This window comes from Leucopleurus acutus, assembly GCF_964270905.1.
Source record: "Leucopleurus acutus genome assembly, chromosome: 3".
In the NCBI taxonomy this organism is placed as follows: Eukaryota; Metazoa; Chordata; class Mammalia; order Artiodactyla; family Delphinidae; genus Leucopleurus; species Leucopleurus acutus.
The window spans coordinates 24,078,637-24,092,226 of NC_139145.1; the positions used below are offsets into that span (position 1 = coordinate 24,078,637).

At 37.6% G+C, this 13,590-nt stretch overlaps 1 protein-coding gene across 1 annotated transcript in view; it reads right to left on the reverse strand.

Moving 5' to 3' along the window:
* Positions 1-13,590, reverse strand: part of LOC309960020 (uncharacterized protein) — a 345,721-nt gene that overhangs the window by 191,624 nt on the left and 140,507 nt on the right. The window lies entirely within an intron of this gene.

The following is a 13,590-nucleotide window of genomic DNA, read 5'->3' on the forward strand; positions in this document are numbered from 1 at the left end:
ATTAATTTAATATCTTTGTATAACGTACAGTGTTATGTAATTTCTTCTTGTTTTTCTTGAGTAAATTCATATCCTTAAGCAACTCACTGTAAACAATAGTTAGTTACTTGCTTAAAGTACTCTTATCTTCTATTATCAGCTGAATTGTGTCCTGCTCTAGTTGATATGTGGAAGTCTTAACCCCCAATACCTCGTAATATGACTGTATTTGGAGATAAGGCCCGTAAATAGGTAACTGAGGTCAAATGTGTGGGCTCTAATCCAATGACTGGTGTCCTTATAAAAAGAAAATATTAGGACACAGACATGCACAGAGAGAAGACCATGTGAAGACAAAAGGAAAACATGGCATCTACAAACCAAGAAGAGATACTTGAGAAGAAATCAATCCTGCTGACATCTTATGTCAGATTTCTAGCCTCTAGACCTGTGAGTGAGTAAATTTCTGTTGTTTAACCTCCTCAGTCTCTGGTACTTTGTCATGGCAGCTCTAGGAAACTAATACAACTTTTTATGGCCTCCTTGTCTCAAGTTGAAAGTTCAATATTTGGCATCATAGCTAGGAAACAAAAATATCATCTACATTCCTTGTTGTAGTCTTTCTTCCCCATTCTCATTGCTAGTAATTTCCATATTTGGGTCTGTTTTCTGTGCCTTGTAAACAGAGCGTTACGCTCATTTCTGGTCTTACTGCTAATATACAGTAAATGTGCAGATACTGAATAGATTTTGGAGAAGTGCAGCATATAGTTGGCACATGTGTGTATGTGTGTGTATTCATATAATTTATACTTTTTCTCTATTTTCTTCCTTTGGTGAGCTAAGATTCTCTGCTTTTGTGACTAGTACTCCTGAATACTAATCCCTGAATTTAATTCACCAAAAATTGCCAAAAATAATAATAATATGGGGAAAGAGAGAGTGATAGAGGGAGAAGAACAAACAATCAGGCAAGGGCAGTACTGTGAATTATTAGGGTCTTATTAATAAGATTATATTAGTCTAGAGGAAATGACCGTAAATATCATCAGTGAGCCCAGTTGGTCTTTACTGACTGCTAGACACATCCCTGAGTTCTGTTCTTAGTCTCCAACTGTGTGATTACTACTGTCTGGAAGTATCATTTGAACAACTAAAGTCACTTAATGGAAAAGGAATATGTCTTTAGAGAATCAACAGTAATTTTTCTATCTGATTACAAAGGAATGTTGACTGTCTGGAAACCTCAGTCATATTTGTAAGCAGGAAAGCATTGGCTATTAAAAGTGGATGATGTAAAGAGATGAGCAGAAACTTTGGCGATAGGTATACCTGGATTTAATTCTCACTCCTACCGCTTGGCAGCTGGATAACATTAGGCAAGTTTCATACCTCCCTGAAATTCACTTAATTCAGTCTGTAAAATGGCATAATAACTTATTATAGCATCCTTTTAGGAATTTTAAATCAGTTATTGAAATAAAAATACACAATATATAGACAAGTATGGATTCCTCAATAGGTGTTTGACCTTTCATTTCTCCAGTATCCCACCCGCATCAAATAAAGAAAAATACTTTTTAAACTTTACGAATATTTCATTGTTCTAAAGTTAAAGCCATTAAAAATAGAAATAATCAAATGGCCTACTATCATACCATTAGAAGAAAAAAAAGTGTTCATGAGAGTTCCAGATTAGAATACAAATTTTCCTTAGGCACCTGTTGATGTATGCTATTCTGCTCTTTACAATAAATAATTAAATTTAAAACACTTAATTCCTCACTTTTAAGACCTTATTAGTTTACAAATTACATATTGACCTATGCTAAATTTTATACCGACCCATGCTAATGAATTCAATACAGAAAACAAAAAACACTGCACTCAAGCAAACTACATATATATATATATATATAGATATAGATATATATATATATATATATATATTACCTAAATGCATTTATATCCTACCATATCTCATAAAGCATTGTGGTAACTCACCGGAATACAGACAATCAAATATAATGGCAAAAGCACTTAATATAAACAGGGCCAAGGAAACATAGAAGATGAAGAAAAGATGAGGGAAATGTGAACAGGAGGAAGTGTAGTTAATCGAGTTGTATGTTTTGACCTTAAGATTCTCTGTGTGGGGACTTCCCTGGTGGCACAGTGGTTGGGAATCCTCCTGCCAGTGCAGGGGACATGGGTTCGGGCCCTGGTCTGGGAAGATCCCACATGCCGCGGAGCAACTAAGCCCGTGCGCCACAACTTCTGAGCCTGTGCTCTAGGGCCACTGAGCCACAACTACTGAAGCCCACGTGCCACAACTACTGAAACCCTAGCGCCTAGAGCCCGTGCTCCGCAACGAGAGAAGCCACAGCAATGAGGAGCCTGCACACCACAATGTAGAGTAGCCCCCACTTGCCCCAACTAGAGAAAGCCCATGTGCAGCAACAAAGACCCAACACAGCCAAAAATAAATAAATTTATTAAAAAAAAGATTCTCTGTGGATAAAACAACATGTAAATAATTGGTTACAAAGCCATGTTATTTGAAGGTGCCAGACTGCACATTAACAGTCTGACACAAAGGGACAGCACAGGAAAACTATTCAAAGATAAAGATTTTTAAATCTTTGCAGTTTGAAACCTTTTAGAGCAAGTATAATGAGCTCGACACACATTTCAACACTCCACGTGTTAATCACATTTTCAAAGCATGTCTCAAAGTCATTGGAAATAGTTGCTGTCTCTGTCTCTGATATGTAAAACAGACCTGTGATGTGTAAAACTCAGGAGGTATTGATATCCACTTTTTGGCATCTGAACAGGAAACAAAGTTGTTTCGCAGTGATAATAAAGAATGAAGTAAATGCACCAGTCAAATAAAAGACAAAGTACTGAGGGAATGTATTAACAAAACGAATCCAACTAAATTCTGGTTACCTGGGGCCTACGATTGTACACACTGCATGGAAATACCCCAGCCTAAATACTGGCATAGGAGGAAGGGTACTGCTAAGCCCATCACAGTATAATCCTTTTAAATGTCCCTTTCAAGGTTGTCTCCACTCAACACTGAGTATAGGAAAACTTCCCATCAGGCAGAAACACTGGCTGTGCAATGATTGACCAAGAAATTAACACACTAATGAATAAATGATGCTAATTTATTTCTATCCCTGACAACGGGAAACAGCACACACTCTGTGTCAATGGTATGTCCTCTTTCCCACTTTTCTAAATGGTCAAGTATGTTTTTCCCTTCATTGCTTTATATCATGTGTGGCAGGCATGATGGGAAATGGCTACCAATGGTTCTGTTATTGATTTCTACCTTCATTTCACTGTGGCTAAAGAAGATACTTTGTATGATTTCAGTTTCTTAACAATGTATTGGTACTTGTATTGTGGCGTAACATATGGTCTTTCCTGGAGAATGTTCCATGTGTACTTGAGAAAAATGTGTATTCTGCTGTTGTTGAGTGGAGTGATCTATATATGGCTGTTAGGTTTAGTTGGTTAAATGTGTTATTCAGTCCCCCTACCTCTCTACTGATCTACTGTCTAGATGTGTTATCCATTATTGAAAGCAAGGTATTGATCTCGAACTATTATTTTAGAAGTATCTATTTCTTCCTTCAATTCTGTCAATGTCTGCTTCACATATTTGGGGGATGTTTGGTACATATATGTTTATAGTTGTTATATCTTCTTGATAGATTGAACTTGTTATCAACATATAGTGGCCTCCTTTTCCTCTTGTGATAGTTTTTGATTTAAAGTTTATTTTGTGTGATATTAACATAGCCATCCCAGATCTATCTACCTTCCTTCCTTCCTTCCTTCCTTTCTTCCTTCCTTCCTTCCTTCTTCTTTCTCTCTCTTTATTTCTTTTTGTTACTATTTGCATGGGATATTTTATTCTGTGCTTTAACTTTCAACCAACTTGTGTCTCTTGAAATCAAGTGAGTTTTTTGCGGACAGCATATACTTGGATTATGGATGTTTTTAAAGTCCATTCTGCCAATATTTATCTTTTTATTGGAGAGCTTAATCCACTTTTTCAAAAATTACTGATGAGGAAGAACTTAATTCTCTCTGTTTCCTAGCTGTTTTCTGTATGTCTTATGCATTTTTTGCCCCTCATTTACTCCATTACTGACTTCTTCTGTGCTTAGCCGATTTTGTTGTAGTGAACTCTTGATTCCTTTTTCATTTCTTTTTGCATATAGTCTATTGATATTTTCTTTGTGGTTATCAAGAAGATTACATTTACCCTTCTAAAGTTCAACCAATATCCTTTGAATTGGAACCAACTTCAATAGCACACAGAAACTCTGTTCCTCTACAGTTCCATTCCTCCTCCTTACATTATTGTTGTCACAAATTACACCTTTATACTTTGTGAGCCCAATAACATGGATTTATGATTATTTTATGCATTTGTTTCTTCAATCATGTAAGAAATGAAAACTAGCGTTACAAGCCAGTAGCACAATACTGGCTTTAGTATCTGCCCATGGAGATTTCTATTTCTTTATACACCTTCGAGTTGCTGTCTAGTGTCCTCTCATTTCAAGCTGAAGGTTCAATTTAGCATTTTTCATAGGGCAGTGTTAGGAAGTTGTAAAACAAACGCCCTCAGCCTTTGTTCATCTGGGAATGTGTTAACTTCTCCCTAAGTTTTGAAACCATTTTGGGCAAATATAGAATTCTTGGTGGACAATTTTTTTCCTTCAGCACTTTAAATATATATGTCTGGCCTCTTGCTTCCGTGGTTTCAGATAGGAAATTAGCTATGAATCTTTTTGAGGATCCCTGCTTTGTAACAAATTTGTTTTTTCTTTCTCCTTTGGGAGTAGAGATTCTTTCTCTGTCTTTTGGCATCTGAGAGTTTGATTATATTGTTTCTTGTTGTGGCGTTCCTTGAGTTTCTCTTAGTCCTGAAATCAGGCAAAGATTTACAGCAACCAAACACATACTGAACCAGGGAAGAGGCAATTTGAAAATGGCAGGAAAGCTTTGTGGCATTTTTACTTGCCCTTGCCCCATCTACTGTTAGTGTAGTGGTGGTCTTAAAGTGGTGGGGTCTTAATGCAGTGATAGTCTTAAAGTAGCAGCAGACCATTCCTAGTATGGGACCCTCAATCCTGCTTCAGGAGGGAGCAGAAGAGACCATACTCTCGGATTATTATGTGTATCTGTTCTAACCTGTCTTGGAGTTACCTGAAGGACTGACACAAGATGCTTATCTCTGTCTTAGCTAACCTGGAACACAGTCTGGAAAAGCAGCGGTCATTGCTCAAAAAAAGTGCAAGGTGAACTGACAAAGCACAGATGGCTGGGGCAGAAGACTGTGCATTGAAATACAATAGACCACATAAGATGCAGGAGCAAAAGTTGGGGGAGATTCTTTGGGAACTTAGAACATACAAAAAGTACACATGTGTCCAGAGAAATTAAGAAAGCCACATGCATACTCAAGATCAGATGCATGTTCTGAAAACACCAGAGGAGTCTCTAAGCTTTTACCATGGGCTGAGCCCTGAACTCAGTGCAGGTCAGCTAAATATTGAAGGAGTGATCCAGCAATCTGCACAATGGGGAGAGGTGTGTGGTTTTGAGTGTGCGTGTGGATGTGCTTGTGTATATTTGTTTTTGTTTGTCTTAGGTGCAGGGATTCAAGGACATCTCTGTCAAAACATTAGGTAAACATGAACTAAAGGAACAGAGACTTCAGTGCCTACATACGATAAGGAGTACACTCATTGCAAAACTAGTTTGGAAAGGTCCCCAAACAAACAGACTACTACAGCCTTCAACAATCCAAAGCCAAGAAAACCCTGGGAAAGTGGGAGAATCTGATTTCCATAGACACCACATTATAATATTTGAAAGCCAAATGTTCAACCAAAAAACTCACAAGGTATACAAAGACATGGAAAAGTATGGTCCATTTAAGAAAACAAATTAATTGATGAAACCATCCCTAAGGAAGCCCAGAATTTTCTCCATTGCATATTCTTGCCTCCTTTGTCATAGATTCATTGACATAAGTGCATGGGTTTCTTTCTGGGCTCTCTATTCTGTTCCAGTGATGGATGTTTTTGTGCCGGTACCATACTGTTTTGATTACTGTAGGTTTGCAGCACAGTCTGAAGCCAGGGAGCATGATTCCTCCAGTTGTGTTCTTCTTTCTCAAGACTGTTTTAGCTATTCAGGATCTTTTGCGTTTCCATACAAACTTTAAAATTATTTGTTCTAGGTCTGTGGAAAATGCCCTTAATATGTTGATACAGACTGCATTGAATCCGTAGATGTCCTTGGGTATGATGGTCATTTTAACAATATTAATTCTTCCAATCCGTGACCATGGTATATCTTTCCAGCTGTTTGTGTCATCTTTCATTTCTTTTACGCGTGTCATATAGTTTCCTGGGTACAGGTCTTTTACCTCCTTAGGCAGGTTTATTCTTATGTATTTTATTCTTTTTTATGCGATTGTAAATGGGATTGTTTCCTTAATTTCTCTTTCTGATAGTTCACTGTGAGTGTATAGAAATACAAAATTTATATATAGAAATCTAGTGTATCCTGAAAATTTACCAAGTTCATGTTTGAGCTCGAATAGTTTTTTGATGGTGTCTTTCAGATTTTCTATGTATCATGCCATCTGCCAACAGTGACAGTTTTACTTTTTCCTTTCCATTTTGGAGTCCTTTTATTTATTTATTTTTTCTTGTCTGATTGCTGTGGCTAGGATTTCCAAAACTCTGTTCAATAAAAGTGGTGAGAGTGGGCATCCTTGTCTTGTTCCTGATCTTACAGGAAATGCTTTCAGCTTTTCACCATTGAGTATGTTAGCTATGGGCTTGTCATATATGGCCTTTATTATGTTGAGGTATGTTCCCTGTATGCCCACTTTCTGGAGAGTTTTTACCATGAATGGATATTGAATTTTTTCAGAAGCTTTTTCTGCACCTATTGAGATGATTGTATGGTTTTTAGTCTTCAATTTGTTACTGTGATGATAAGAGACCTAAGATAGCTACAGAGGCTAAGTGACCTTTCCTTCCCTGAATGGGTAGGTATCCTTGTTCTGCCTTCTAACTGAGTTAGTATCTGAGTAAACAACTGCCAGGTGTCATTTAGTTCACAATACACTGCTGTGGCAATATAGAAATGAATTTGCCTAAGTCATTTGGCTTTTCTCAATTATAGTAAATGAATATACTGAATGAATACTTCAACGTAAGGAAATGTTCTTAAAAATATATTAATGTAGGCAACTTCAGTGGAGAACTGAAAACAAAACATTCAGGTAAAGGGCTGAAATAAAAGTACACTCAGTTGTATCCAGTTTCCTCTTGTAAATCTCTCTTTTTAATTTGAGTGGACAGTCACTTGAGAATATCTGACTTGGGGCTAAGGAAATCTAAGCCTTCTTGGCCACACTGTATTCTCTTATGTCATTTACTAAAGACACCAGGTGGGCTGCTGAAAAAAGAGTGGGAAAAATCAATCCCTCACATCCAAAGGGCGGCTCTTGAAAATATGTGTGTTGTTGTAGTTATTTTGCTCTTCTGGCCTCAGAAGTTCTAATCTTAACCTTAGCCCCTCATGGAGAGAGACTTTGTAAACGAATTCCCACATTACTCATTATGTGACCGTTGAAAAAGAGAAACCCAGCTCTTTCCCTGTGCTTTCAACCAGTTATCTTCTTCAAAAATCTGTTTGGATTGTTATACCTTAATCTTGCCTGGCAAGGGACTTATGGGAAGGTTCTTATTGTTTGAAAGTTTGGTGCCAGTATCTGCAAAGAAAGAAGAAAGATGTGTTTATGAAACATCCCAATAGTGAAGGTGTGTGAAAGCAACTTTTGAAAAAGTTAATTTGTCAGAGTTTAGCCGTATTATTACATTTTATTTTATTCATTGAAAATAAATAATTATCAATGAATCCTTTCTACATTTTCTAGTTTCCCAAAGTTCCCTGTATTCACATTCTAAGAGGAAAAATGGTATTTTAAGTCACTGCTCTCCACCTTATATTATTTATAATCACTCCTCGTGACCTCTTCCTTCCAAGAAATGTGATCCTGAGAAGTGTCCTTTGTTTGTCTTTGTGGAATAAGTGATGAGGATGCATCCTGGAGACCTGTGAGATGTTTAACTTGTGGCATAATGAAAGTAGGAGAGTTCTGGAAAGATCTGGAAAGGTGGCTGGTAGAGTGTGGCCAGATGTGGTGGGAGAAGAGAGACATACAGAGAGAGGGAGAGGAAATTTTCAGAAGGAGAAAATGAAACAAATAATTAAATAAGTTTTGTTGTGTGGTATGGGACGCAAGCCTTTCTCTCCCCCTTTCCTTCACAATGTCTTTGTTAAAGACTGTGTTTTTCATTAGTTTTACTAAGATAGGATTTGCCGTTTTGTTTGGATACTGAGAATGGACCCATGGAAACAGTTACATTTGGGTTATCTCTGACTGTCTTTAATGAAGAACATAAATATTGGCCACACTATCCATGCACATGCTATCACCATGTCTTTTTTGTTCTCTGTTCATATATCTAAGTCCTCTTCTTTCTTTAAGGTCAATCTCAAATCTCATCTGAAATGTACATTTATTGATAGATTCAACCCATAATGAACTGTCCCTTCTTTGTCCTCCTTAGGCTCTGATTATTTACAAAAACTCATTTTTGAACTTAGAAACTGTCCAATATGATATATTAGTTATTTCACAGCATATGTTATATCCTCAACACAATTATACGCTTTTGTGGGGCTGGGATCATACATTCTGTAATTTTTCTCAGTACTTACACTTACTTTGATAAAAAGCGCATTCATTCATCTAAACATCATTTATTGGGTGTTAATTAAATATCTCAACTCAGTAAATATTGTTTGAATGAATGCATGCATGAATGAGGGAGTATGCAATAGGTAGCCTAATGTACCGCCCAATGTGAGAAAACCAAAAACATAAACACAAAAGCAAGCCAAAAAGTGGACCAGGACTTTCTGTAAAATATCCTGCTTTTTGTTGGATGATGCCATGAAAATCAAGATGCTCCTGAAAGGTCTTAATAGCTGACCACGAATAGTAAACAACTGAAATTCTCTCAGGCTTCTTCAACCCTATCACTGGACACATTTATACCTCTCAGGAGTGGTATTAAAAGAAGAGATTAATAAAGCTTTTATAGATGAGTTGATAAATCTCTAAAGATTTAAGTCTTCATTGCCTGCTAGGTTTTCTCTATTTTGGGTTTCCAAAAGATTTCAATAAACCACAGGATAATTAAAAATTAGACATTATCTTTCTTACCTTGATGTTTTTTGATGGTAAACACCTTTTTATTGTCTCCATAGTGCTGCCTAGTTTCCACCAGTACAGTACTTAAGTGAATTTTGCTCTGGATATTGAATATTACTTAAATAACTAAAGTAACTTCCTCAGAATTATTATTCTATTCTGGTTAGGATACTATCTGCTCTGGTTTGTTAAAATTTCCCTTTAGAGTGGTTTTAATTTTGTTTCTGATAGGGTCCTAGGATTTATTGCCACACCCATCCTGCATCTGTTTTTCTTTGAATTACTCTCCTTGCAGTTTCTGATTCATACAGGGCCTTACAGGTTAGTGACAACCTGGCCATCACAACGCTGGGAAGGACAGGCCTACTTTTCAGAGGTGTTGATGTTTTCTGTACCTGAAGGTTTTCAAGAGATATCAATCTTCCTCACCACCGCCCTTGGCCCTCTTAATGGACTAAGCAGTTCCTCATGAAATTTCTGTAGGATATCTGTACCAACTTCTCAATATTGTTCCATCCTGAGTCTATAAATTCCTGGCCTCAAGGTAATGTTAGATTTCTAGCTCCAGCCCCTATTTACATAAGGCCTATACTAAGGAACGGAACCCACAGACATCAGTCCACTCTTCTTTCTCTGGATTTAATTTCTCTGTTACTTTCTGAAACATGCAGGTGTTCCTTTCTTTCTTTTAATCTCAGCTATGTGCTTTTAACCTTTTCAAAATTGACCCAGAATTTACATGTGTCTCCAGTAAGAGTACATTAAATTGAGCTTAGTCTGTTATTCTACTGGCATATTTGAGATCCAGATAATTTGCTACTTAACTGGATTCAATGACCTGTATATTTCAGGCATCTAACACTTACCATGTTCCAAATTTCCCTCCTTATAGTTAGTAATTTTCTTGGGAATCTGGATGACATAAAATGGAATAAAGTTAGTGAGTGGCCCAGGAATGCCTGAAAGTTTGTTTGTCAGAGTGGCCAGGGAAAGTTAAGCAAGGAAGAAAAGCAAATGAAAAACAGAATCCCATTATTATGGCTAAGTTTACTCCCAGGATTCCATGCAGAGCTCTCTGTAGAGCTGGGTTGGGTTATAATTTATGCCAGAGCTCTACATGGGGCTGACACCATCTCATGCCAAGCTCTCAGTTCTGGGCTAACGTCATCTCTGGTCCACTCTGTGGAGTGGAAACTTTGGAGGAATGGCCAATGTGTTCCGTGGTGTAGGAAGAGGGAAATTATGAATGTGACTTTCTAAATTGTGGAGGAACTAACCACTGTAAATGTGCCTTGAACTATGTTGTTTAATTTGACCAGTCAGATCAATGACATTCCCCTTGAATGAAATGCTGCTACGTATATGAGCAGAAAAACAAAACTGGTATAAGGAATAGATAGCTAGTGGGAAGCTTCCGCATAGCACAGGGAGATCCGCTCGGTGCTTTGTGACCACCTAGAGGGGGTGGGATAGGGAGGGTGGGAAGGAGGGAGATGCAAGAGGGAGGAGATATGGGGACATATGTATAACTGATTTACTTTGTTATAAAGCAGAAACTAACACACCATTGTAAAGCAATTATACTCCAATAAAGATGTTACCAAAAAAAACTGGTATAAGGAGATGGAGAGACTGGGAGTCTTATTTTCCCACCAATTAACTTTGCCTCTGACCATGACCTTCCCTTTGAGTCTCCTAGACCTTGGGGATGATCGCAGCCCCTTGGGTTGGGTGACGGCAACCCCATCTTCACTAGAACCTCTATAGTTAACTTTGATTTTTCCCACTCCGTCTATCCATCCCATGTGTGCAGTCAGACATTTGATCTTGGACTTTTCCTGACAAAATATGCTTGAATATAACCATTTCTTTTCACTCCCACTGCTACTGTTGTCACTGCCTTAACTAGGGCTTTATCTTTAAGTTCTTTATATAAATATATAAATATCTATATATAAATATACAAATAAAATATAATATTAATTCTGATGATTTTAAAGTCTTTTCTTGATAAAGACTTTTCCTGATAAAGATACACAATATCTTATGTAAATATTTTTGTATTATCTGTTCTTTTCTTAGAAGTTTAGTCATATGATTCTATCTCTTGGTTTGTCTAGAACTTTTTGATTGAATGCTGGCTATTTTATTTGGCTTTTTTTGTTTTTCTCAGTGGAAACGTTGTTTTGCTTCAAAATATTTTATTCTACCTGGAAGTAGCAAATCTTCAAATTACAATTTTTTAAATGCTTTCAAATATCAATACTATAGGTGTCACAAAATCTAGAAAAATGACATTTAAAAATGAACTACTGCCAGATGTGTCTCTATAAAACTTTTCCCCCACTCTTTTAGCTATATATTCTTTAACTGCCTCCTCATACGACAGTTTATGTATTTTCGAAATCAAATTTTAAGAAATAAACTTTGTAGTTTTTAGACATAGATTTCTTGTACCATGGTTGATTAGAATTTGCTTCTAGTTATTAATAGTTTAGAAAAGTTTATTTCAGCTTCACAATTTATTATTGATAATGTCACATTAATTTTCATTGTTAACTTTGAGCAAACCTCTATGGATTACTTCCTCATAAGTATTTACTATTATAAATGCATTACTGATTTCAGTACTGCTATAGGTTTGTGCATTACAGGGATTCTGATAAAATACTCATTCATACCATTCCATTACACACATTGTTGATGGAGTATATTCATTCATTCATTCATTCATTCATTCATTTATTTATTTTTGGCTGTGTTGGGTCTTCGTTGCTGTGCGCAGGCTTTCTCTACTTGCAGGGACTGGGGGCTACTCTTCGTTGCGGTGCACAGGCTTCTCATTGCGGTGGCTTCTCTTGTTGCAGAGCACGGGCGCTAGGCACGGAGGCTTCAGTAGTTCTGGCTCGCAGGCTCAATAGTCGTGGCTCACGGGCTCTAGAGCACAGGTTCCGTAGTTGTGGCACACCGGCTTAGTTGCTCCGTGGAATGTGGGATCTTCCCGGACCAGGACTCGAACCCTTGTCCCCTGTATTGGCAGGTGGCTTCTTAACCACGGCGCCATCAGGGAAGCCCCTGGAGTATATTCTTGACAGAAGAAAATTTCCGTTTTGACTAAGCATTGATGAGAACTGAATCTTTGACTTATCTTTCACATGCCTGATGATTGAAATAATTTTCCACAGATTAGCTTCTGGTTTTGTACTTTTCAGTTCTTTTTTTCTTCTTCAAACGCACATGCTTTGAGAGCTGTGAAGTGCAAGACACGGCTATATTGTAAGGTGGGTTTTGTCCTTATGCTTCTGTGTCTTGTGCTAGGTTAAGTCAGTAGAGCAGTCAGTATGAGTACTGGAAGTTATTCCTGTAATGCGATAGTATATAGTCAATTACATATGGCGGTGTCTGAAAATCACATAATAGCCTCACTTAAAACATCTCCTTAGGGCTTCCCTGGTGGCGCAGTGGTTGAGAGTCCACCTGCCGACGCAGGGGACACAGGTTCGTGTCCCAGTCCGGGAAGATCCCACATGCCGCGGAGCGGCTAGGCCCGTGAGCCATGGCCGCTGAGCCTGTGCATCCAGAGCCTGTGCTCCACAACGGGAGAGGCCACAACAATGAGAGGCCCGCGTACCACAGAAAAAAGAAAATCTCCTTAGCCAGATTTCAAAAAAGCCTGTGGCCATTCCAATATGATCCAACATAGCGGAATATGATAGAAGGAAAATTGGCAAAGAAAGAGACGCTGGTCTTACCTGATGGAAATTAAAATATCTCACTTTTGACAATTTTGCAAAAACTTATAATTCCATGAACTAATTTCTAGGGTTCTTCATAGGACCTAAAAAGGAACCCATAGAGTTGTGGAACAACAATAGAAGCTGCTGTGATGAGAAGCCCAGGCACTGCAACAAAGAGTAGCCCCCGCTCGCCACAACTAGAGAAAGTCTGCACGCAGCATTGAAGACCCAACGCAGCCAAAATAAAAATAAATAAATAAAGATAAATAAATTTAATTTTAAAAAAGTAATACTCAGGTTTGAGGCATGAGAGGTATGATGAGGAGAAATTAGCTAATCCTTTCAGAACTTTTAAAATATCAAACTCAGTCTCTAAGATTTTAGCATTATATACAACATTGGTTACTTATTAGTGGTTTGGGAAGGCCAATTTAAAATTTTCTGATCTTACTGTATTGAAATTCACGGCCCTAATGTTTTCCACATTGATTATATGAATGATGAAGTAAAGTCAATCATGTATTTCCTTTCCAACTGGACAGA